This window comes from Stegodyphus dumicola, chromosome 4 (genome assembly GCF_044657685.1).
Source record: "Stegodyphus dumicola isolate Sdum_Otavi_A_Nest chromosome 4, ASM4465768v1".
NCBI classification, from domain to species: Eukaryota; Metazoa; Arthropoda; class Arachnida; order Araneae; family Eresidae; genus Stegodyphus; species Stegodyphus dumicola.
The window spans coordinates 168,118,417-168,146,327 of record NC_140771.1 but is presented as its reverse complement, the minus strand read 5'-3'; positions in this window follow the sequence as shown (position 1 = coordinate 168,146,327).

The window sequence follows — 27,911 nt, the reverse complement described above, 5'->3', positions numbered from 1 at the left end:
TATACGAGCCAATTTACCTTAGAAAATCTATCACGAAGGCATTCCTCATCTTAGGTTATCCATCACATCGTTTGCCATAATGGAATAAACCAATCAAACTATTCAATCATTAGTAAAACAGAAATTAATATGAATTAAAGTTTATGATTAATTTTTTAATCATGAAAAGAAAGTATTGAATGTTTATATTGCATGAGATAAATACCTGTTTTGTCAGCTATTTTTTTTTTCATGTTTTAAGTCTCGAACCCAAATAAGTTCCGCACATAAACAGATTTTCCTATGCCATATAAGAGCAATTTTATGATTCGGAATACGTGTGACAGCGATAATTCTTTTTACTTAAATATTTAATTAAAAATAGAATTAGAACTGAGAGTGATAAACATTGACCAATATAAATACGTTGTGTCAGCAGATAACACTTCCTTCAGTGCAACGAGAATATGGGTGTGCCACATATCGTATACAGTATATTTTTTTACGTGCTACGCATTTGTCAATATTTTCAGAATTGCATATACCAAGAAAAGTACTTTAACATCTGTTGCAGCTCTCAACAATAACATTTCTTACAAATTAAGCCAATGAGCTAAATTTTCAAAAATCAGCTTCTCAGATTTGGTTCAATATCGTTTAAGAAAATTTTTTAAAAAAATTGAATATCATGTGGCCAAATAATAATGCAATACATCTGGTATTAAGTAAGTATTCGTATTCATTCATAGGGCTATCCAGACCCTATAGTGGTTAGGGGAGCTTACTGCGGTACCGAAGGCCCGGGTTCGAATTCCGGAGGAGACATTGATGTTTGTAAATGTATAGTGTCTTTGCGGCATGGGGGCACTCTAAATGTATGGCGAGCGGAATGTTCTCTCGTGTGGATTGGTGGTAAGGGGAGATGAGTGCTGGAGGATTGTCCCTCAAAATCAGGGTGGAAATTGAATTCTAAGCTCCTTGAGGCTCTGGCAGCCATTCTTCCATAAAATTCAGGGACAAACAACAACAACGTCCTACTACGAGACGATAGGGGCAAAAATTAGTCATTTGTTATTCCATTCTTATTTCGTTAGTACACAGCGGGGATAATCATAACGTTTGTTAGTTTTTTTTTTTTTTTTAAAGAATCCTTTTTATTAGTTTTTTTTTTTTTTTTTTAAATTCTATTAAATTTTGTAAGCAGTAAAATAAAATGAATAACCATCAATGTTTAGAAAACAAGTTGAAGAATAATTGGTAGATTAGAAACAAGTCTATCCTAAGTTTAGGTCACAGTAAAAGAACAATGTAATGCTTAGAAAACGTTTAATTTGTGAAAAATGTTTCAGGAGACTATTTTCAAATCCAAAAATGTCTAAGCAAAGGCGTCCAATAGCCACAATACGACATCTGAAGATCAATATTTGGCATTTTCAGATAGGCGCAAGGTCTACAAATGCAAAGATATCTCTTGAGCCTTCTGCTATTGCTGAAAGCAAAGCAGAAGTTAAAGGTTCCCCCCCCCCAAACGCTTCGCCAGATATGATATTCAGCCAAAAAAAAAAAAAAAAAAACTCAGTTTTTCATCCTGCTTACTTCCTCTCACAAAACAGAGCTTCTTGCATGACACAAAGAGCGTTAACGTTGGACCCAGTTTTAGTGGTCACAAGTTCTTTTTAGCGACGAATTTAGATTCATTCAAGATACTGAAACTTTGCGCACCTGTATCTGGAGAGGCCTGGGACCAAAATCTCTCCTCCAACATCAAGGAGAGGGATCGCTCTGGCGCAGGATGTGCTATGTTCTGGGCAGGAATCGCGGTGAATAATCCATGCTTTTAACACAAACTCCCTGACCGCTCAGAGATATAAAAAAGAGATCTTATAATTTTCAGAGGCACATATGGCTTTCAGGTCCTTTTTATGGAATATAACATTCGTCTATATAGGGCTTAATTTGTGAATTTTCAAAGTGAGGGTATTCGGTGGACTGCTAGTCAGATCTCCAGATCCGAAGGAAATTCAACATGTCCGAGCTGCACTTAGAAGGATAACTGCTCATAAATCGCCTCCGCGGATCATACAAAAACTAAGAAATCTTTTGGAGCAGAAATCATCGCGGCTACTACAGAAAGTCACTATTGGTTTCATTAATACTAAAACTTGCTGTATGACTTGTGCGTTTGTTAGGGATTACGAAACTCCCTATTAATCTCAATTTAGACTTCACCTTGCAATGTCAGTTTTGCATATCCCTGCTATCACGACCATATTGCCATACCTGATCAGTGTAGTGGTTAACAATGGCTGCTATATAGCTGGGCTGGGACTCGAATCTCGGAAAAAGCATCTATGTTTGCAAGAACTCGAATCTCGTCTAGAACTCGAATAGTGTCTGCGCGGCATGGAAACGGCTGAGCAGAGAATCTTCTCGAGTGGTTTAGTGGTAGAAGAGAGCTAGGAGAATCCTGGATTTATCCCCCAGTGAGTTCTCGATAAAAATTGAGACGATGCTGTACAATTTATGCGGTAAGGATATATCTACACAACTAATGGTGAAATTTTGATGCCCCGCTCCCTTCTTCTTCTCCTATCATGGATATTGCTCATAATCACAAGTGTTTTCACTTTTGCATAGCATAAGTTGCTGTCTTACATTATTTAAATCTTCATATTAAGTTTCAATAAACTTTGTAAAGTATTTATTGAGAAATTCAAAAACGACATGTTTATTCTGTTAATTCTGAACACGAGTTTATATCTGCTGTTCTCTTCAAAATTCAAAAAATAAATAACTAAATAAATAATACCAGTAAACAGTAAAAAGAACTAAATTAACCTCTCAACAGTGTTCGGCCACCGCAAAAAGATTCGAATTTCTGAATTGAATAATCATAAGTGAATAATGTCAAGTGTTATATTAATAATGTCCATATTAGCTACTTCCTTTATTTAAGGTAGTCTCAGATTTAAATTTCGAATTTATTTTTAAAGTTTCATGATGGCCGAAACACGAGAATTTAGGTTTGGAAAAGAGAACACATTATCGCTATAAATAAGTAATTATTATTTATCGCAAAGAAAAGTTACCACATTCATTGGTAATTTGTTTCTTGAACACTTTTTATTGCTCAAAAGTGTAAAGAGCATTGGAGAAATATTAGTATAAAAGCCGAACTCAGCACTTAGCTCGAGAGATCCAAACGCCTGCTCCTGTCGAACAAATGCATGAAGCTTCCACGCCAAAACAACTCCAATGATAGTGCAAATGCTAATGAGAATGTTTGCTACTCTCGAACGAATATACATTAGGAAAATTATATATTGCAAATCATGCAGAATTTCAACAACCAAAATGGTTAGCCAGAATACCTCCTGTTGTAATAAAGGACTCTGGGTATAAGTGGAAGGACTTCATAAGAATGATCAAAGACGCCACTATCTCGGGCTTTAAAGTCTTTGAGGCGTGCCTGAAAGCATCTGTGAGGAATGCTCAGACTCATAGAGTGATAACTGCCCTTTTTGACTCAAAGGGCGTTAAATATCACTTCACTATCTTGCCTTAAGAAAGCAGCTTTAAAGTAATTGTCAGAGGATTTACCACAGATACCGAAATCAAACAGTAGAGAATTTCCTTACCAACCGCTGAAGACTGAGAACTGATTTGAAGAAGAAACGGAGAACTTACAAAGCACCATTATTCTTGGCTACTCTCCCTATATATGACAGAGAGAAAATACCTAAAATATTAGATTCCTGCAATATCTCGAAGTGAAAATTGAATCATATCGTGGTTGCGGTGGACCCATGCCGTGCTACAGCTGCCAGCTCTTTCATCATACTCAAACTGCGTGCAAATATGATCTCAGATTACTATATGTGCCGGACCATATCTTTTCAGGGATTGCCAGAAGAAAAAGAAGACTCTGTGCCAACTGCAAGAGCACACCGCAAATTATAATGGTTATGTATAATTTCCTAAACTCACAATCGCTGACAAACACAGTCGTAGAAATTAATCCGACCGTGTAATCTGCAACAAACATTATGCCGAGACCCTTGTCACTCCCTGGTTTGTGACGCCAGTGAAGTCCTAAAAAGATTGCAAGCCCTTTTAAAATACGAAAATAACTATGGAATTTGAGATTCTATACAAAACAAAGAGGAAAAACCTGGCTTCAAAGCCACCGATTCCGCTGACCAACCACCACTTCATTATGAGTAATACGCTAAATTGTACTTCATTCATTTTAATGTCCGTATAGAATGCATATAGTTTAAGACATAACTTGTCGAGTTCCGCTATTTCATTCTGGAAAATGACATTGACATTTGTATGGTTACTGAAATATACGCCACGCCTAGAGATAAATTAAAAACCATGAACTACGTTTCCTATCGTTGTGACAGATTCTGGCCCAGAGGTGACGGAGTCTTGATTTATGTAAATTATAAAATTTCCTTTTGCTTAATCACACAGGACAACAGCAGAAGTTACGAGATTGTGGTTGTTTCAGTCTCTCATCAAGCTACAAAGACGTTTTCTCCGCTGCAGTTTACAACCCTGCAGATAACAAACAGGCTTATTGAAAATGTTCTCGCCTCCGTTATACCCGATGACATGCCTATCATTGTTGAGGTAGATTTAAGTACTAAGAGCACTGATTGGGGTTCTGAAAACAGTAATTTATCGGGCAGAATTTAATAGCAATAACAACAATAATTTATAGAACTCTTTCACGAGTTCTTCTCAATAATCCCATTTTAATCTATGAGCCTGAGAAAGCTACATGCATATCATTACAACCAGGAAGATAACATCTATCACTAAGTATTTTGTCCGTTATCTCAACATATAATAAAAGGAAGAGTCTGTCTTTCTTCGTGTTATGCGTAAGCTAATAGATCCAGGGCTACAAAATTTGGTACATAGGGTGCATTTAGACAAGAGCCAGACAAGTCCTCGAAGCGATTTTTTCAAAATTCAAATGAAGGGTTTTCTTTCTTTTATTTATTTATTTTTTTAAAGTTTTTTGATGAAATCTCATCAAAGAATTTGTATTTTGAACTTCTCAAGACTCTTTCTTAAATCAGTGATTTATATATTCATTGTTAAGCTTTTGGAACTGTTGACCTTAAAATTACTTCAGAAGTTAATACCAGAAACTAAATAAGATCATCTCGCAATTTTGTGTGTGTGTGCAAACCTATTTTATAATCTAAAATCAGTCTGTTTACATCACACTTCACATTCAAACTAGTTTGAATATCGCATTTGTCAAGGGACAGAACTATGGAACTAAACTTGATGCCGAATTATTTTTCCATCTCCAGGGAAAGGAAGAAATTGCTTACAGAAGTTCGAAAAAAAGGAGAAATTTCAGGTATTTGAAAGGTAAAGATTTATATAAACAGACATAGTTGTTAGAGTGTCTGACAACTGCATTCAATAGAATACTCGTAGGAAAAGGTACTTACTTATCACAGGTAGGATCAAAATGTGTTTCAGTTCCGCCCCTCGTCAGGAAGCTCATCTCTTTCGCTTTGTCTTGGTCCTCCGATTTCCGCCAAATAATAGTTTAGGGCAGGACGATTTCCCTCCCGCTCTCTGGGTTACGCATCTATGAAATTTTCCATTACCGATCATCAGTAGACCGAAAGCGATTTAAGCGCCATTTCGGGCCGATGCCATAATTCCCTAAATTAGGATTCCAGCATCCTATAGTTTTTCTTCTTCGGGAGCAATGTCACAGAGCTTACAAGCTGTTTTCTTTAGAAAAGCTGTCACAAATAAAAATTCAATTCCCAGCAGATTATATTCAATAACTGTTGCTAATGCGACAAAGTCAGGTCGATCTTGCAATGCTACTGCAAGAAACATAAAAAAAAAAAAAAAAAATCTGCGGTAATAAAAACACAATGGAATCCCGTTAAAAAATTTTGCAAAGGCTGCAGCAGGGGTTCTCAGCTTTTTTTTTTTTTTTTTCTTTCGCGTGGCCCCTTAATAAGAGTTGTAAGTAGAGAATACCTTCAAACCTATGACTCGCCTTACACTCCTCTAGTATTCCCGCAGTATAATTTGATACTATTTTACGATCATAATAATACTGCAATGAATAAGTTCGTAAAATTATAATCAATAAGAGTTTTTATTAGAGAATGATATCTTTCAGACTGCTTAGAGAAATCATTGACACGATTTGAGATAGAATTTTCCTTACTTTCTTTGGAAGAATAATGTTTGAACGAATTGAGTCCTTTTAAGTGAATTATTATGTTCTTTTTACTTCATTTATAACTTGAAGCTCTTTTCTGAGAAAAGGTTGGTAAATGACTCAGATATTTGAGAATGACTTTTTCTTTTCAATGCATAATTTCCAAAAATCTAATTTTTTATCATAGAATCCTAAAAAAGATGATTTTTAAAAAGTGCTTTGCGCAGACGTATATCAAAGTTTTTATCTGCGATAGTTTCAGATCTATGAGAAGATATACCTTTTAAACAATTTTCCATTTTTATATAAACATTCTACATTTAGAATAGAAGAGAAACACACCAATGTGACAATCAAAATCGCAATAACAACCTTGTATTTAGCGTACATATATTAAAACACTCGACATTTACAAATTTTAAAAATGTACAAACTAATTTAAAGCAAAACTTCACATTCAAACTAGTTTGAATATCGCATTTGTCAAGGGACAGAACTATGGAACTAAACTTGATAAAAAAACTTAATACTATAAATATGGTTGGTTCTTAATTTTTTTTTTCCGAGTATACGCAATAACTGAGTAGGGAAAGGATGGCTACATGCAATGCGCAATGTTTGATTATGGCAAAACACGCAAGGCTTATTTGCTTAAAGGCAGGGATGCTTTCGTGGAGGAACTTCTAGGAAACCGGTTCGCATCCTTGTTACACATGTGGAAAATGCCGAAAATGCCTATGTAACTAGCCCGTTCGATGGAATTCGAACGCAAGTCCGACCACGGTGTTCTGCGACTTTTATCTGCCTAAGAAGATACACCATAAGTATTTTCTAGTAGATCATTTATTAATTTAATGTCAATTTATTAATTAACGTAATTAATTTTGTATTGACGTAATTTATTTAATCTAATACTATTTAAATGAATGACTGTTTCTTCTACATACGTTGGATTTTCTCTGAGAAACATTTAAGAGCAATGTAACTGAAATTTTTCTGTCATAGTCAGCTAATTATGTAAGTTCAGGTTTTTGTAGCTTTTTTATTAGCTATAACTGATATATCTTCGTGCTTTAAGCAAAATACACAACATACGTATAGTAAAACATAAAAAAATTTGAATATTAATTAGAGATTTTGTATCGCGACTTCTAAAACTATTCTACTTATGTATATCGAGCGTACGTTAAATAAGTCATCTTTCCATGAAAAATTTTTAAAAAACTGCTACACACACACATATTTACTTGGGTATATTTGAAAAACTGTTTATATTTGTATAAAATAATACATGAAATTATTTTCAGTTGAATCCATCTCATGCATTTATTCATACAACGAAGCTCATATATATATTTCCTAAACAATATTGATTAATTGATTATATTATCTCCTAAGTATTATATATATATACTAGGTGGGACACACACACACACAAAAAAAAAAAAAAAAAAAAAAAAAAAAAAAAAAAAAAAACAAGACTCGCCCAATAAATCATTGTACTTACAGAATCAGTTTTCCATGACATTATCACTTTCAAAGTAGTTCCCTTCAGCATTCGGTGCTGCTATTGCTGGTAACAGTTCTGGAACGAAGTTTTTGGAAGGCCCTTCAGGAGATTCTCTGTTTTTGCCTGAACCTCTTCAGCTGAGGTAAAATGGATTCCTTTTAAGTAAGATTAAACTTTAGGAAATAAAAAAAGGATCCAAATCAGGTGAATAAGGAGGATGCCCCATCACAGTAATGTTTTTGCTGCTTGACAGCTAGGGCCGTTTGAGCGGGTGCATTGTCCTGGTGCAACAGCCATCCATCACTCCACAACTCTTGCCTTTTTTTTTCCTAATTTTGTCACGAAGTCTTTTTAGTACTTAAATGTAGTAGTATTGATTAACAGTCTAACCACTGGAAACCCATTCAGTCATGATGAACGCGTTGGGCGCCCAACGGGGCCGCCCAGCACGTTCATCATCTTCCACACTGTCTCTTCACTATGAAAACAGCTCATGCCATTCAAACACACGTGTATGAAACGTAACAAAGTTTTATCTCCATAAGCCTCGGTTAACATTTGAAATGTTTCCTCTGTGGCTGATTTCTTAAGTTTCACAAGAAACTTGATGTTGATTTGAATTTATACATTAGACATTTTTCCGACAGAATGCAGTAACACGTGTTCACTCAATTACGCAGTACTCACTACTGGCGTGGTCGGTTAAATCGAAACTGGCCTCATTGATAGAGGAGGTGTGTAGCATGACGTTACCAAAACAGTTGTTGCCAACTCCATTCTGTTTTCAAGCTACACACTTAGTCTCGTTTTTTGTGTCACACATCATATATATATATACATTTCCTTCTGAGACCTCTAGCTCATTATAACAATGTTGTGTTTTGTCCTCATCACAACTTACTAAACATTCCTTCACTCAGATCCCTTTGAGAGATCACATTTGCGCTTTAAGAGCTTATCAACAACTTTTCGCTTGTTTACAAAGTGGGAAAAAGTTTGAATCAAGTCAGTTTGGGGCCATCTATATGACAATATACAATTTTAACTATTTAGTTTCTGAATGTAATTTAAAAAAAGAATAAGATATACTTTTTAATAGTTTATAAAGACTTTCGTATTCTTTTTTTTAATTAAATTTTTTTTAAAGTATTAAGAACTTAATACTTAACTTTTTAAGATTTTCATTTACTGTGATGCCTACATTTGGATAGGAGTCGAATTATATATATCCGTTTGATGATCATGTCAAAAATATTTGTTAAAATGGGTGTCAAATTTACCTTTACCTTTATGAAAACCTTAGCTAGGCTTCACTCTTCTTAAAATTTAACAATGATCTTAATAATAGATCTCTATGAAAAACATGTTTCGCTTATTTTTCTGATTTTGTTTTAATACTTTTACCGAAAGAATTAAGAAATATTTCTTCAAATTACCACTAAAATTAGGTTTCAACAATTTATAAAATGGATTCGAGGTGTATGTCAAATAAATTTTGCCCTTATATCAGGAAATTTGTTACTGGACTGCCAGTGATATTACCAGCATCCAGACTTCTGAAATTGAAAAATTTCGCTTATTTATCTGCCACTGAGTTTTTAATTTAATGCCATTCTTTTTACATTTTGTGGGTGCGTTCGCACTCCCGGATGCAGAAAAACATTGATGAACTAAATTTTAGTACTAGTAAAATTTTCATCATACGTTTCTCCAACTTCATTTATAGGGCATTAGTTTAATAGTTTAATGATGATAATTAAAATAAAAATGTTACCGCTGGATGTAATTTCTTTTATGTGATATAATATTAATTTCACTTGACATTTAAAACCCCGGGGTATAATGTCGTCACTGAGTGAAAGCTAAGGCATTTGTCATCCCGAATACCCGATTCTCAGTGCATGCCATTTTATAAACTAAGAGATCTTTATCTTTTAAATTTTTTCAAAATACCATTGATGAACAAGCAGAGAGATTCAAAAGCAATTATGCACTTTTTAATAACCAAAATCTTTATTTTAATTTTTAATAATAAATGTAATGATCCAAATTCAGATACCTTTAAATAATAAAATCGCATATGATTCTTTTTACACTCATTTTTAGATCTGTTGTCATTCATAAAAAATATATATATATTTCAAACTCTCTATGTTATGCAACTGACTTTTTTACTTCCTTGTACGAAGTAAAAAGGAAGTATTGTAATCGCGAAAAGTTTCAGGCAGCATATTTCAACCAAAATATCCATTTTGACCGCTATCGAATGCAATTTAACGATGTTTGTGCGTGATATCTGTACGTAAGGACAGAATAAAAGACTCTTTTCCTTCAAAAAAATTATAAAACTGCTTTAAAATTAATTCTGAAGAGAATTTTTCGTGGCATCTGTACGAACGTATGTACGTACGTGCGTACGTACGAAGTACGCATGTACGTATCTCGTATAACTCAAAAACGAGTAGCCTCAGAACGTTGAAATTTGGTAAATAGGACTGCTATAACATGTAGATGTGCACCTCGTATTTTGGTTGCAATCGGCCGCACCAAACGTATATAAATATTTTTATATATATCCACTCTGTTACCCGGCTCAGTGATCTCAGTTTCTTTACTCTTATATGTTTGTAAATTGTACATTTTTTGCTTTAAAAATGATTGCATTATGTTGTTTTTATCTTCCGGTTAAGGTTTTTATGCCTTTAGTAAATCTGTATGCAATATTTTTGGAATTATCAACAATTTTAAAGTTGTCTAAGTGCCGCTAAGCCTTTTTTTAATGGCCGCTATTGATGTTTACATTTGAAACAGGAGACTAGTGGATTCGTTGCCAATCTAGAGAAACTTAGCTTCGCAACAACAAAGATAACGCATTCATTTATTATTGCCAAATAAATCATGCCTAATTCTTTCTGTAATTTTTTCGAGGAAATAAGCGTTTGAGATTTACTTCGTAATTTTTAATATAGATATTTTGAGCTTTTATGTATTTTTGCCTTCTCGCGAAGTGAGAACTGAATTAATTAAATGAGAAATACTCAATCGTCTGTGAAAAACTGTTTCTTTTTTGTTTTGTTTGCTTGATTTCTTTTATACATCATTCTAGCTTTATTATAGTATTTGAATAGAACATGTGGAAACGAGTAGATAATTCTATTCTTTAAATGATATAAATTTTGTGCATTATGAGTTATAATATGAACGAAATATATAAGTTAACTGTTATATAATTATTGGATTATATAACAGTTAACTTAGTTTCCGTTATTATTATATAAGTTAACTGCTATATAATTATTAATACTGTTAAGTGAATCTAGCGCCGGAGTGTCGCTATGGTAAACAAATACTAGAGTAAAGAATGCATTTATTCTATTGTGGTTTATGCGCTGTCGGCGAAGTAGATTTAATTCAATCCAATAAGTTTAAATGAAATGCAAGAAAAAATGCGTATAATTTAATATTCCAATACAAGAAAGTCATGTGGTGTACACAACAGATTTTTTTTTAGTATTTATTTTTTATACTGTTTGCATTTTTATATAGTTAATTTTTTGATGTTTTTAATAGTAGATTACTCTTCGAGCTGTTAGAGTGTAATGTGAAATTCTTAGTTTGCAGTTTTTATTTATTTTTCGTAATGTAAAAATGAGTCTGACATTCGGCTCATTCGAGGAGAGCGAACTATTATCCTAAATTGATTCGCGTCATTATTGTTCAAATTAACGCGAGTGTTCTGCTTTGTCCCTGTACCTTAAGTATATCATAATATGTTTCTAAGATGTTTGACGATAGGAACCTGATAATAGGCCAGTCAGCTATACATGGAAGCTGCAATAATCATTCAATGATTTCACAAATATTTCCCCCCTGACTGTGCCATTTCATACTATACATTATGTGAAGCTTAAGTAATGCAAAAATGGCATAAGTAGATGGAATTAAAAAAAAAATGAAAGAGGAAAAAATTGTATGTGGAGGTTTGCTTGAGGCCAAAAGCCAAACTTAGTAGTTTAAGACGTTGTTCTGTCTCTAGCAAACAACCCTTCTATTATCTTATCAGGTTTTTGAACTTGGGCATTATCGTAAAAATGTAGCCAAAAGACACTTTCTTTTACCTTGCATTGAGATGAGAAGGGATAGGTCAACGAGAAGTGTTCCAAGTCATGTTTTATGGACAATGGAGCTATTTTATAGATGTTTAAAACGCTGTTATTGCCAAGTTAGACAGTGTAAAATAGGTAAATAAACTATATGAAGGCTGAGGTAAAGCTTTTGGGTTTCATGTCACATAGCAACTATTTCTCTTCATCAGATTCACCCTCAAACATGCTGAAATTGATGCTCAAGCAAATAATTTTTTCTTAGGAGAAAAGCCATTTTTCTTGGAAGAACTATTAAAGCTCCAAAATACTCAGCTCTTGAAGAGTGTCAAGAAATTAAGACAACTGAATGCGAAATATGAGATGATTCAGACCTTGGAAAAGTACGGCTGCAGAATGAATGATCTCAAGTTCGTATCCTAGGAGAAGCAGATACGTAATTGGTTAGGTGGTTAAAAAATATAATTTGATAAAAGATAGTGGGATTTTTCAAAATTTTGGGTGTACAGCGGGTTGCAATATAAATTTTTGCCCGCAAACCAAAAATAGCTGTTTATTCCAAAAATTGAGCTTCGTGTATATTTCATAAAATCAACGTGACAACAGAAAGCTTTATTTTGTAGTACCTATCATAAAGGCGTCAAATAATTGCTTGGCTGCAAAAAACTAATCAGTGAATAGTTTATCTATAAAATAAGACATAGATAAGTACAGGTATGTCCAGACTTTTGGAGCTCTAGTCCGTATTGCAAAATGAAAATATGATAAAGGTCAATTACAAAATTTAGTACTTATTAACGTACTGCAAATTCATGAATACGAGCCACTATGCGTCATTATTTGTAGTCTGCTGTAAGATAAGTGGTCATAACTTTTTATCTATACTAGGTCAGTGATTTTAAAGCATGTGCTAGGAAAAATTGTGTACGGTAAGACAAACAGATAAAGAGATCCATAAGTAAGTAACATACATATTATCTTATAACACAACGGTAAATGCCAAAGTTTACTAAAAAATTTGTGCTTCAATGTGTTTTCGACATATGCTAATGCACTTAGCATGGAAGTCCATAAATGTAAGAGGGGTGTTAAAGAATTCCGTCATGTGCAGCTACAATTATGTTCCCAGACCGCACTGTACCAGAAATGTTGATGCCACAGATGTGCATGTAACAGAAACTATAAAAGGGCAACAAGAGCTAATGCGATAGCTGGTGTAATGTTCAGCTCAAAGATACGACTTCTGGTCTAAAGACTGTCACATGTTATTAATTTGATTGGTTCTTTCGCGAAATCCTCTACGAAGAGAAGAATGCTAGCAATGTATGTTATAAGCTGTTGCTGAAGTTATAAAATGTTTGGTTTCTGAATTTACGTTATTCATTATTGGCTTTCATTGTTCCATTCGTTACATTCCGTAAGAGATTATCCAAAATGCAGGAAGATTAATATCCATAGATGTAATTGCAAATTCAGCACTTTCATGAACTTACGCTCTCGGTTTTCATGTTGCCATTACTAAAGTACACATATATTTTTAAAATGCTGATTTTTAGAGGGAATTAAAAAATATTTTTATATTAATTTCTGAATTAGGAAGGGACTCTTCAATTTGAAAATTTTTTCGTTTTGGTGATAGTTAAAGCGCGTTTCAGGGACATTGTGTTTAGTGTCATGTGTTTAATAAAACGTGTTTAATGTCAGCCTGTTAGAAATCATAGAAGTGATCATACGCAAACTAGAATCGAGGGTGTTTAGTTTCTTTTGATGTATTAACAAGATCCTTTTTTTTCTCTCCAACTATAAAACTATCTTTTACATGTTGAATGACAAAATATATATGCAATTATTTTTAATAGATTATTTCATATTTGTTATTTCATATACAAACTTTTTTATAACAAGTTAATTTTTATTGACTGCAAGCTCAAAGGTAGAAAAAGAAAATAGAGCTTAAAAAGAATTAGAATGACTGAAGATTTGTCAGTTTTTCAGCTAGAGTTTTGTCCTCAATGGGAAAAAGTAATTCGTTTTTATCAATAAACAATAAAAATATTCATATTTTTTAAATAAATACATCAGTAGCTTTTTAATAACCCGTTTTAATGTATATATATATATATATAACACAACTGGTTAAAATTTTGCTAGAAAAAATATAATAAACTTTCAACTTGAACATGTGTCTTACAACAGGTAGTCATCCCTCTTCATGTTATCCATGACATTTTAGCGGGTGTGGAAGAAATGCTCCATAATAATAGCTTTCGCTCTGAACATTTATATAAAAATCCACTTTGTTTGCTATTGTAGACGAAATGAAAAAAAAAAGGGGGGGAGGTATAATTATCTAAAGAACATGTAGAAAGTAATATTATCAAAAAGAGTTTCCAAAAAACTACTTCGTTATTTGAAAACTTTAGCTTGAGGTCTTACACTTCAAACAGTTTTTACCATTACTTTTTTTAAACGTAAAAATTTTAGATGCATAAAAAGCACACAAACTTCACTTCCCTCCCTAAATAAAAACAGTATTTTACAAGGAATTAGAAAATTCTTTAGCATGTGTTTTCGTGTTGTAATCAGAAGCGAGACAGGCTAATGTTGAAAGGTCCCGAAGTTCAGATCTCGGTAACAGTATAGCAAGTTTTTTCTGTTTCCTGCTTCAAAATTACTAACAGACTTTATAAATGGAGATCGATCAAAAACGTGGTGAATGATAATTCGACATCAACTAGATTTGGAGATTGGATCTTCTTCTCTCCCTTCAAATTAGGAATGCCCAGTCAATGGCTGAGTGGCTAACACAACTGAATACTGGTAGTTCGACTTATTTTGGGTTCGATCCCAGGTGAACATTCCCTCAGATATTCCTTCACAAAGGCATCCGTTCTTTTAGGCAGGTAGCCCTCGCAGCTTTGCCATAATCAAATAACCTAATATAACCTGAAGTGAAGAAGAATACAAGGAATTTACTCTTTCCTTACTACGCGCCTTCGTGGTATAACTGAAGCATATTCGGCTATCGGAAAGTCAGTAGATTTCATACCAGCAAGGGATTCATGATTTTTAATGTTTCCTGCCCAAAATTCCTGATAGATTTTACAACCTAATAAAGCTAAACTTTACCTATGAATAAAATTAAGTTAATTCAAAAAATTTTCAGTTTTAAAAGCTTCCATGTTTCTTCACAATATTAAAGATATGATACCTTTCGTACAAATTTAAAAGAAGTTATAGAGGCTATTAGGTTTTTTGATGCAGGAGAGAAGAAAAATTAGCAAAGCCCTCGCCGGGACTCGTACCTCTGACCTCTCAAATACGCGTCGAGCGTGCTGACCATTGCACCATGAAGGCATGCTAAGAAGGCGGGAGAAATACCTTATAAAGTATAGAGAGAATTTCACCGTCTGTTCGTTATTGCAATATTTTATTAAAAATACTGATGAGCTAAATTTTTAAATGATACACTTTTTCATAATGATCGTCAAAGCACATTTTCATCTCGAAATTAACTGAAAGATCTCATCTATCGTTAACTGGCAACATGTGCTTTTTTTGTTCTGATATAACACCTCTTTAAAGTGAAAACAAATCTACGAAATTTTATGCATTTCTACTCCCAGTAGGCTAAAAATTCACGAAAATACGAATTTTCCAGAATTTTTTTTTAAATTTTAGAAGTACTTTATACACTTTTTTTACTTTATACGTGTATGAGCAAAGAAATTGTGTATTAATAGAAATACAGACTGATATTCAGTTACGATTTCGTTTTCTTCCGTCTACTGAGATCAGATTAATCAGAAAGGCCTAATGAAATAACTGATTTCTAAAACAAAAGAATTCCCCCCATCCATATTTTATCGTGCTCAATTTTTATTCTTTCTCTAGGCCAGTCGCAGATGTCTCCATCAGAATCTGTTAGGAATTAAGTAGCAATGGAGAGGGAGAAAAAATGAAGAAAGCACTCATTAAACAGCTGGTACTAAACGAAAATTAACCACCTAAAAGTTAAAAGCATTTAACGACCTTAATTAAATTATAATTACACTACCGCTTGATATCTTCATTTTTTTCTTATTTATGTTTTCTAATTTGGTACGAATTTTTTTCTTTCTTTCTGATAAAAAGTGAACAAAATTTCTGAGTAAATTAATGCTCAGTTTTGTTCTTTTCCTTCTTACCTCAGATATCTAAGGTACAAGGAAATCCAAGTTTCCTTGTGCTCTAGAAGCAAAACACCATATTCTGTGAGAAACACACACACTAATACAAAGGGTATTCATATATGTTTAGAAAGATTTTGATAAAAAAAATTTTAAAAAGCAAATTTTTTGGAATAAAATTTCTGGCAACAATTATTTGAAATGGAAAATGTCGTCTGCTATTTTTAGCCCAAAGGGCTTTAGGTCAGAAGAGCTATTAATTTTGTTTTCGCATTTTGCGTTGATTCGGTATAAATAGCGAATCACTTTTTAAACTGTTGCCACCAAATATTAGAGCTCTGCATTATATTTAAAGAAATTAAATAATGAAGAATCTGCATAAATACAAGTAGGGTTCTAGCACTGTGATAAAATAACGGTACCTAGAGCCATCAAATTTTCAATAAGGTACATCTCCACCCGAATATGAGTATCTGGAAGCCCAAATTTGGAACTTGGAATTTGTTTTACTATCTATTTCATATTTTGTAAAGAATTTATGATTTTTTGATTAAGACACTCAACGATTTCAAAGCGAATAATGGCAACACTGTACGGGGGCCCAAAAAAAAAAAAAAAAAAAATCACCAGCGCTCGAGACTGTGTATCGGAAACTCTAAAGATATACTCTTTTAAATATTTTGTGATGTTGCTGTTGAATTGAATTTTTATGGTTTAAGTGCGAAGAAAATAATATTTAATAAGTAAATGTAACACATAAGAACTTAAAAAAAGTCCCTTTAAACGTAATATGAAATCTGAAAGTTTTAGTTTTTTTTTTTTTTTTCCAATTTATTCGTTCAAAATGTCGCATGTAAACAAGCTGTAGGTTTAATGATATGTGTTTTCGCTTTCTGAAGAGAAATATTTCTATTCCACATTTCAGAAACGTTGTGAAATGCATTGTATTAAAATTTCTAAGTGCAAAATTAGCAACATTATTAATCGGAAAGGGAAAAATTGTCCATGAATTCTACATGGAAAGGAGACTCCAAACGAATACCCGGAGAAAGTACGTACTGTTTCTAATGTTTTTAAAGTTAAATCATTGTTCCGACAATTCAAAGAAAGTTTCAGAAAGCGGTTTATGATTGTTGTAGGATTCTTTTACGATAAGAAATTAAAAATAAGAAAAGAAAAAAAATATGTTAAAAGCAGCTCAACATACTATCAAGAGAAAGTTTTATGTTGAAAATTTATAGAAGTTCATTTCTTTATCTCGATGGCTTTCAAGAAGTGAAACTCCGTCGAGACAAAGGATACTTAAAAAAATACCACTTCATTCCTTGCAAATATTAAGATTGATTCAGCTATTGCATTCATATGTTTTTAACGTATTTCTGGAAAGTTCCCTAAAGTTTCACCAATGGGCTTTTGTGTCTTTGGTCTCTTGAAAAGAGCTCTATCTAAACGCAAACCTACCACAATGTTTGCACTAAGGGAAACAGTGGAAGAGAAGAACAATGGAAATTAATACCACTGGAAATTTAATGAAGAGGCCTTCTATCATGGAAATCATGATGCAGGCTAATAGTCTAGAAAGAAGACTATCCCATCGAACATTTTACAACAAAAATAGTCTTTGTATTTAAACATTAATTGAACAATGAAATCGTGCTAAAAATGTGTAAACATCCTCTGTAATTTTGTTAAAATTTGTTTGAAATATCATTTGCATCAGTAACAAAATAAACACCGTTTCCAAACACCCCTGTATATATATTAGAACTCCCTTTATTAAAATCTCTTTTTGACATTTTTAAGTCTATTAGCATGCCATTGATTTATACATGTAATTTTGATTTTACTTTTTTTTAATAGAGCAGGAAGATAGAATGTTGTGGTTTGTATAATTTGAAGATCTTTGTTAATTACTTTAAATTAGAGATGAGACGAATTCTTAAAGGTTTCCGAAATACTTGCAATAAGGGTAAAAAGGAGGAGAAAATTTTTTAATTTAAACTCTTGAATCTTGAGGTTCGTTTTTTTTTTTTTTTTTTTTTTTTCCAGCATAATTTGGCAGAAAATATTTGATAACAGTTCGTTTTTCATCAACTACCATATCTGAATAGTTCAACTGGAAGCTTATTTACTATGCAGCATTTATATTATATAGCATAAGCTGTTAGGAAGATCCAGGACCCGACTGCAAGTTAAATATGACCAGAGTTATTGAGATATTTTAATAGCCAGTTTCTAAAAGATTTAAATGAAAAAAGTATAACTTTTTTTTTTTTTTTTTTTCATTTTGAGAATCACAAGATTCGAAATACAAAAAAAGAATGAAGATTAGAGTTAGATGAACCTCTCTGAAACTAATTCAAAGAAACGATTCACTCTACTGAGTGAATTCACTCTGATTCCAGAAAACGGATTTGTAGTTCTTTTAGAGTTCACAGAGAGCTCTTTTTGGAAACGTGCCAGGAATAGGGATCTGCTATTCCTTCATGAACTGATTCGCTTTACTGAGCAAGTTAACGTCTGATTGGCGAAAAAAAGAACTGAGCTCTTATTGGAAGCCTGCCCGGAAAGTTAGATTTCCATTTCAGGGGAGGAAAAAGTGTTTGTCCTGCCATATTTGGATGAGTTTAATTTTTATCATCTCCCAGTTTTCTGAAAATAATTGTATTCTAGAATATTATCGTTAGTTTTTTGTGAAATGAAGCTTTTACGGAATCCCAAAACTACGGTTGAAAGAAATCAGTTCAGAAAGTTAGCGTTTCATTGTATCAATTCTTCTCATCTACTTCTCGTTCGGTTATTTTTCCTCTTCTCTCCAAACTGGCTAACCGGCCCCGATGGCACTACTCGTTCGATACTTTCCGCTCTTCGCTCCCTTCGCTAACCGCTCCTGATTAACCGTCGTTCCAGATCTTTTCATGAAGGTTATTGAAGGTTATTCGAATATTTTTTTCTATTCGTTCAACGAAAATAATTTGCCACTGGCATGACACCTGTATATAAACTTAATACCACCGCAAAGGGCTAAAAAGGATGAAATATATTCACCGTTTGTTTACTAAAATTAAAAAAATAAAATTATTGGAAATTACAAAACATTGCTATTTCTACAAAAAAAAAAAAAAAAAAAAAAAAACTGTGCTTTTTCAGCTTTTGTCGCAAAAAAATTAATAATCTGAAATTACAGGTTTTACACAATTTTCGTTTTCCTAATGCCCCAAAAGTCACTTAAAAAACAATTGCATTTCGAAATAGTAAATTTAGTAATTACACAAAATTTCACTAAAAATAGCAAAATTTCACTACTTTTCGAAATTTGAGTGCGATGCATGAACGGAAGGTACATTTTTCTACGAAAGCTTTTTTTTTTTTTTTTTTTTTTTTTATTTTGCATAGGCAAATTTTCCGGGATATATCGATGATAAAGTGTCTATTGATAATCTTTACTTATAAACCAAATTAAAATTTAAAACAGCGCTTTTGGTCGATTGTTAAAACTTGAACCTTTTTAGATTTTTATTTTATTTTTTTAGCTTTGGAATCTTTTTGTATTCCTTTCAAATGCATAATCTTAGCTGAAATAAAACAGGATAACAGAAAACATAAAAGAAATCCTTCACTTGCATTACTGTAAGAACATATCTGGTCTACAAGAAAAGTACAATCCAATTATGCATATTTTTCAATGATGCGGATGGGTTGTGGTCCCAGTTATGAGCTGTATTGTATTCTATCGGCAATAATTTTGTGTTTGTTTATTTTCGATGACGATTAAAGTATACTCACGGCGCCTGCGCTATCTTCGCAAGCAGCAACACCGAAGAAGACCTCGTCGGCCACAGTTCGTTGCTATCTAACGAGCTTCGCGACAACATCCCGACTCACCCAAACGAGCCCTCATATATGTTAATTAATACACTTAATCAATAGAGACAACGCCACACGGGCGAGCCCGCGAGCAAGCGGGACGACATTAAGCGTCCCACGCCGCCGAATGCATGCAGCATCGCGTCAGACGCAGTACAAAAGGACCCGTGGGATGGGTGTTACTGCTTACAGGCATCGAATTGAATTCTCCTTGATTGAGAAATGATGATACTCGGCCCACGTCGGCTTCATTTCTGGCCTACTCCTCTCTAGGAGAGAAGATATTAAACAAATACGGCAGGAAATCAAACGCCATGACACAGAAATGTTTCTACTTGCTTCAAGGTAAAGGCAAAATCATGAACTTCCCGTCCTGCTCCAAGACTGTGTTAGATTTTACTTCGTACGGCAACTGAGCACTGATATCGGAAACTAAATGGCGCTAAGAATATATCGAATATAAAGGTTCAAACAGGAAACTTTAATTTAGTGTAATTAAAACATGAATTTAACATAGATATATATTTTTTAATTTAATATATATGTATATATTCTTCTTAAATAATAACGATAATCCTTCGTTGGCAGTTCATATAACTAAATCTTTATAGGTGGATAAAATTAAAACTTAATTAAAAATTAATTTCAATTTCAAGAACCCGGAAGTTTGTCTCCCCATTTCTTTAGCAAAAATAAGAAATATTAAAAAACATGTCACCTTTTAAAGAAAATTTTTAAAAATGTAATATTTTAAAAACCTACATTCTAGTTGCTATTACAAAACTCCATACCAACCATTAGCTTTTGTTTTAGATTTATACGAAAATAAAGTTAGAAATTTTGCAGAAGACCGATTAGAGCGTGTCCGAAACCTATTTTACTTACGACCCTTGTAGTAAAAGATAACAGGTATTACAAGCGTCGTTAAGAAATCCAGATGAAAGAATTTTTTAAATGACAAGTTCGCCAGTTTGAGCAATGGACATTTATAATACCCAAGATCATTGCTTATCGTAGATTTACAACAACGCTAATTCATGGCTGAAGTAATTTCATCGAAACTTAAAAACGTAGCACCACTTCGAGGTATTAAAAAAGGGAGGTTCTATACAGAGGCACGTAAATATAACGAGTTAGAAACATCTTTAATAAATTATAAAGTAATGCTGCAAATATTCATAAAAAGTTATCATAAATGAAACGCATTTTAAATTACATCGATTAAATCGATTACTAAAAGATAAAATTATTTAAATTTTCAAGAACTGCTTTCATTATTTGAATTAATCATAATCTAAAAGATAAGATAAAGATTGGAAATTATGATAAATGGCAACACTGAATTCGCTTATTTGCCAAGCTGCGTGAAAATTACATTGCACACTATACTTGCCAAGTTGCGCCGATGATAAATGGGTAGTAGAGTTACGACATAACGTCCAAAAAATTTTAGAAAATTTTTCATTAGAATGTTTTTAAGGTCAAAATCAAAAGATTTTATATCGGGTATGTATTACGCGGCGTTAAAAACTTCTTTTATGAATTAGAATAACGCTGCAAATGTTCATGAAAATGATACGTTGGATAAATTATTATTTAATTGGATTTTAAATTACATTACTTGGGTATATCTCTACATATAATTAAAGAAAGAGTCTGTGTGTCTTTCGTTCGTGCTGCGCGTAAGCTGATAGACCCGGGGCTATGAAATTTGGTATACAGGTGCATCTAGACAAGAGCCAGTGCACCTCGAAGCGATTTTTTGAAAATTCGAATCAGGTTTCTTCTTATTTTATCTTTTCGATTTTATCGCATCATTTTGAATAGTTTCATTCTTTTAGAAATGTGGTTTTGGCAACAGTTTTTAATTCAAATGTATACTGGACTGCTGACTATTGAAAATCAGCACTGCCGCCACTTGGAAAAATGAGGAGGATAATTATGTACAATTCTCTCGGATACTGGACGTTTGTTGAGAGAAGGCAATGGGAAGTTGGTTAATTTATTTATTAGGATAATTAATATTTGTATTGAGGGATATTGCTTATTTCATTGTAATTTTGTTATATGTAATACACTTTTTTAATAAAGTTGTTCTGCAGTGTAAAATTCTGCGCAGGTTTTAAATTTAACGTTTCGTATTCCCTTCAGGCATTTTCCGGTGCATTTAAAAGCCAGATGAAGGCTGGCAGGGTAGCTTCTAGTTATTAATAATTTCAAAATTAAATTAAAGACCTCGTGTCCCGTCTATTGGTAGCATCCCGAAAAATCTGTACTAAGGAATAGAAAAAAAAAAATATATTATTCCTACATCCAAGTCCAATAGCAACATTTCCTGAGTGGTAAGGTATAGAATAGTAACCTAACAGGACGTGACATATTTATCCCAAAATTTAAAAAACTCCCCTATATTTATAGTTGCGTGCCGCATTTTGGGTGAATATATTCAATGTCAGGGAGAAGTAATACCAAATTTTTGGATTGTTATGTTATATTATACTAGGATGCGGTCATTTACCATGCCCACGATTTGACAAATACTAGTACTAGAGATAAAATATTTAGTACCTTTCTCGTGGAGTGAGAAATAGCCTATTTCCAGAGGTTTTTGACGTGACGCGGGATCTTTAGCTTTCAATTCATGTGGTAGCAAGCCTTTTGTACGAAAGTTAAGCATAGGAATTGGGCATATGTGAAGAGCGGATAAAAAGTATTTCCCAGTACCCCTGGGTAATTAGTCCTCAGTAGGAAATATATCCACTTTGAACTATGATGTAGCAATCACAACGTTGTAACAGGCTCATTTCCAAGTGATTTAAAATTTCTCTAAGCCATTTCTTTTCCCATTATATTCTATACGGTTGAACGGGGATGAGGTCTTATTTCTCATTCATCATTTTCAAATTCTTTACTTTCATTATTAACATTATTCTTTCATCAATTAAGAGACAGAAAGAGTGAATAGCCTGTTTTCATTATTTAATAATACAGTATATAAATAATGTAGAGTATAATAGATTTTATTATTACTTTATTTAATTTTGATAACAGTTTTTCAGTACATAGTTTATCGACCAAATGCGAGCGTAATTAGGCAAGAAACATGCCAATGAATTGCTTTCTCTTAACTGCTGGACATTTGCTTGAAAGCATTCATCAAGAATGGCCGAACATCTCTATCATTTCGTCAACTCGTCGAAAACGTTGCTCATGGGTAGTTGATCGGTAACTGATGCATCAGTGAGAAGAGGGGATAATATAATCACATACAGCCTAGCCTTACGTGGAAGTCAAATTGTGTTATCCGGGAATTTCTCCAGTCGGCTGTGGTCGAACCCACAGCCATGTTTACTACACTACAAGTTTTCTCTTCCCTACTAGAGTCAACCAAAATAGTGAATTTGACGTGGTGCTCCAAAGCAGTTTCTTCCACTTCTGTGAATAAAATGACGTCACTGAGCAGATGGATTAGATACGTCACTGTCTCGAGCATCGGAAAGAGGAAGGTTTATCCTTGAAAAAGCATAACTACTGACCTTGCCCACGCTATTAGATCTGGCTAGCAGTCACCTTCCGTCGGGGTAAGAGAATCCGTTTCATTGACATGTTGGTAAACTCTGCCAGGGCTTAGAGCCAAAAACTTCCAGATAGCTAGTTCTTCGAGGTGTACTTTTAGGCTCGGGTTCTAATCCTAAAGACAGCATGTATGTTTGTAGTTGTTTATTCCCTTTTCTGGTCAGTATAATATTGGCCTCTTCCCGAGAAACACCCTCAATATTCAGATAACTGAACGACCGACGGGCTCGGCTATTCCCAATGAATACTTGAAGTAGCAAACGGAAAATATTAGGCCGTTGGATTAAAAACGTTTACCCTTTTCTAGCCATTGTAGCTTCCAGGGCAACCCAATAAAAAATGTAAAATTACCGAAAACAGTAGTCTTAGACTAGATAAAGTCTAAATCTACGCTTGTAAAGTATTTGAGTTTAACTCTTATGTAAATTTAGTTAGTTTGTAATTCTTATTTTTTACGTTTCAGACCATAAGTACTGGCCTTTGTATACCGAAGTGTTGTAGCAGCTGTAAACTGTGAAGAATAAAGGGTAGTTAAACCCTTCCCTTTTATGTTGTATCTTCTACACTTTAGGAAACATAGTTTTTAGTAAACTCCCTGTTCTTACTCAGGACTCCAACTTGTTTGCGAAAGCAATTAGAAGAAATAGTAGTCCTGATACTCTAAGTCGCTTGTTTGTCTGATTTTAAACTTTAAGTGTTTATATACTTAAAAAAGATCTGTTTTATGCAGTTTTCGCTTTTATCTGCGAAGTCTTGAAACATAGACAAGCACAGGCATTACTGGATTGCAGATTTCCAGAGACTATGGTTCCAGAAAAACATATCAGCATCACATACTTTCAAAGAGCTCATGATTGTGCTTCAGCAACTATTTCCCAGTCTAATAGTTTCTAAAGGAAAAGACGTTCTATGACTGGCACGTCCTCCAGACTTGACCAGCGGCCGAGCGGTAAAGTCGCTGAACACTGGTAGTTCGATCCGAGATTCGAATCCCGCGAACGGGCTGGTTGCATGGGCGTTTTCGTGGTTTTCCCCATGTGTAACGTGTCTACGAGCTAGTTTCCCTTAAAAAGTCCTCCACGAAAGTATCCCTCCCCTTAGGCAGATAGCTTTAGTATGCTTTTCCATAATTAAATAAACCAAACCAAACCAAACCTCCAGACTTGTTACCATGCAACTACTTTCTGTGGAGCTATACAAAGTGTGAGGCTAGAAAATAACGCTAGAAATAGTGACAAAATATCAGAGTAATATTATATGAAAGTAAAAGGACTCTCCAAATGGCGCAGTACATTTGAAAAATGTGTTATTTAAAGGAGAAGAAAGCTGGAGAGAGAGAAAAAATAGTATAATATACTATAATAAATAAATAGCATATCTTTGTAAAAGAAATAAATATTTGAGTAACGTTTTGTGGCGTTAGTTTTAATTTGAAAATGATCAAATTTTAGTCACCCACACTACATAAATATCTCTACAGATCGATGCATCTTAGAATCGAAGGTATTTTAAATTAGAAGTATGAAAATTTATGAAGGAGTGCGTAAAGCTGTTAAGATAGACGTCATGGAAATCTTTCTAGTTCAGTGTTTATAGACCTTAATACATCTTGAGAAAATTTCTTCGAAGATATCAAAAATAAATCTGCGCATATATATGGTAACTTGCTTGTGATTCTTGATACATGTTTAACCAGTTGCCGCCATTAAATAGCTTCGTCACTCAATCGTTTAAGGATTTGTTAAGAAAACACTGTGAAATCTAGCTGTTGCTGAATAATTTTTCTTTGGAACCGGGCCAAGTGCTGAAGTTAAATACTGGATATAGAGGTACTTAACAGGAGCTTGAAAACTAGCTCCAGAAAGACTAGTACATCTTTCATTCAAAAAACTGTTTCGTCTCCAAAGCTCCTGAGATCTCGGAAGACAACATCTAAGAAGATGAAGCCAACTCAGAATAATCATGTTCTGAATCCAAAATAGACCGTAATATTGACTAAGAAGCAGCTGTCCTATGGCCGAGAAGAATCGGATTCTGATACTGATGCTGATCCATACGATGAATAACATACTTTTGAATAATGTGAAACTATTATTATCAGCAAAAGGAATGTTATTATAATAGTATCCATTATATCTCAATGACTTTAAATACAATTATTTTTATTCATTAGGCTTTAATTGCAAAGGATTTCCCTTCTTCCTTATTTTCGTAGTGTAGCTGGAAGCACCTCCCGCTAGCTTCGGGGAAGGAGGTCTGGAGTTCGAATTTCAACGACGGCATTGCCATTTTTTATGTTCCCTGCTTCTACAAACCTACAAGCTGTCTAGAGTATACTAGATAAATTAATTGTATATGCCCAATTGATAAAGACAGAGTTGGAATGTTGTTTTCGCCTTCACCATCATGAAATAAACAATCTACTGCTTTGAAAGAGAAATGGCAAAATATATCTTTAATGGTCTTTAAAGATTTGATTCAGCCATTTCTAAGAAGAATGGAATATTGGCTCCAAAAGAGGCCTTGCAATGTAGTAATAAGTTATTACGCTTTAGATGCAGATATTTTGGTTTCATTGTCAAACTCCTGTATAATATGTGATTATGAAGTTTGAAGAATGAAATTTTTATGTCTTTGAGAATGCCTTTGTAATTGCTTTTTCTTTTTACAATGTTTCCTGCTTTGAAATAAACTTAATGAATTCGCAAATGGCGTTCGAAAATGGACTAAAAATGTTGGACGATAATTCGTCCACCACATTTTTTAGTTCCTGCTAGAGCTACTGCCAATATCTATTGATTGGGTCCCTTCCTTCCTAGGCGCTCTTTAAGTGGGAGAAAATGTAAGGATTTTTCATCTTTTTTTACCGCTTGCCTTTGGGACTTAATTGAAGGCACATCCGGCTAGCTATCGAGAGACTGCGAGTTCGAATTTCGGCAAGGATTTTGCACATTTTTCTCATTTCCTGCTTATGAATCTATAAAATTAATTTTAAAAAAGATATGAAACAGATGTACTAATGATGCTATCGATCATAACCCAAATAATTTTATACGAGGTGAGAAATGCAAAAGTGTCGAATGACAGCATTCAGAAAACTTATTCGCGTGCCACGTGAAAATAAAAAAAACACCATTGCTAACATAATGAGAAATGACAAACGCACAGATGCTAGGTGTACAGTATCGTTAGGTTGCAAAAATTTTAGAAAGACTCCGCTGAAGACGTTTCTACGATCAAAAATTACTTTTTATGTGTATTTCAGCATTTCCTTTTTTTTTTATTTATTGCTCTTAAAATCAAATTTCTTCTTTATCCTTCTAATTATAGTCTATTAGTTCAGAATTGGCCCTTCAAGATAGTTTTTCTCCCCCCCCCGCCCAAAACCGTAACCCATAACCATAATTACGACTACTTCAGGTCGAATCCTCTAACTGGCTAAAATGCTTTAATTCTCTTCGTGCCGTGATGATTACACAGGCTATGATCGTAAATAAATAAAGAGTCACTCTCTGGCCTTAGAATGCCTATTTCAAAATAACAGATTATAGTGGCAGTAAAACAGTCTTCTTACACTCCATGGTATTTCAGTGAAGCATGACATTTAAAATAAAGAGTTCCAGTATATTTTTTATTTTATAACTGCCAGAAAAATATAGAATTATTTTATTAAATAAAAAAATTATAGTTTTTCTCAAATTTTCTTTGCAGATTAAAAACATTCTCAGTTATATTTTGTAGGAAACAGAGATACAGCTAGTGGTACAAATTTATAATACGCATTTCAGCAAAATAATGTTCAGTTAATAGAAACCTCCGAAACTTTAAAGAGCATGAAGAAAAGCATTCTGAAGGGCGTTGTTTCCTTCGCTAATAAGCCAGCTAGGTAGCATTACACCCACATCACTGAATACCCACATAACAAGCCGAGACGGTAATGTTAATTTCATTCCAAAAATCATCGTGATAGAAATGACTCCGCCCGTGATGCGTTAATGAAAGTCCAGCTCTGTCGCGTTTAGCGACGCCCTTAGAGATTCCACTGTTTAAATTTCTAAAGTATGCAACGTAATTCACATGTTGATGCACATAGTTATTACTCTTTCAGATGTAAATATAGAATAATAAGGTCTAGAGTTCATTTTTATTGCCATTTTTATTGACATAACAACTTTTATTAACATATCTCGCATTATATTTAAAAATTAAATAATGAAGCTGAATCTATGTATGTTTCTCGCGTTGTGAAAAAACAACGGTACCTAGCGATATTAAATTTTGAATAACGCAGTCCTCCACTCAAATATAGGCATCTGAAAGACAAAATTTGGAATTTGTTTTATTATTTATTTCATATTTTGTAAAACGAATTTTTGATTAACAAACTCAACGAATTCAAACTGAGCAGTTGCAACACTGTACAGGAAAAAAAATTATATATCTTCAGCGCATGAGACTGCGCATCGGAAATTCTAAAGATAATGCACTTTTTA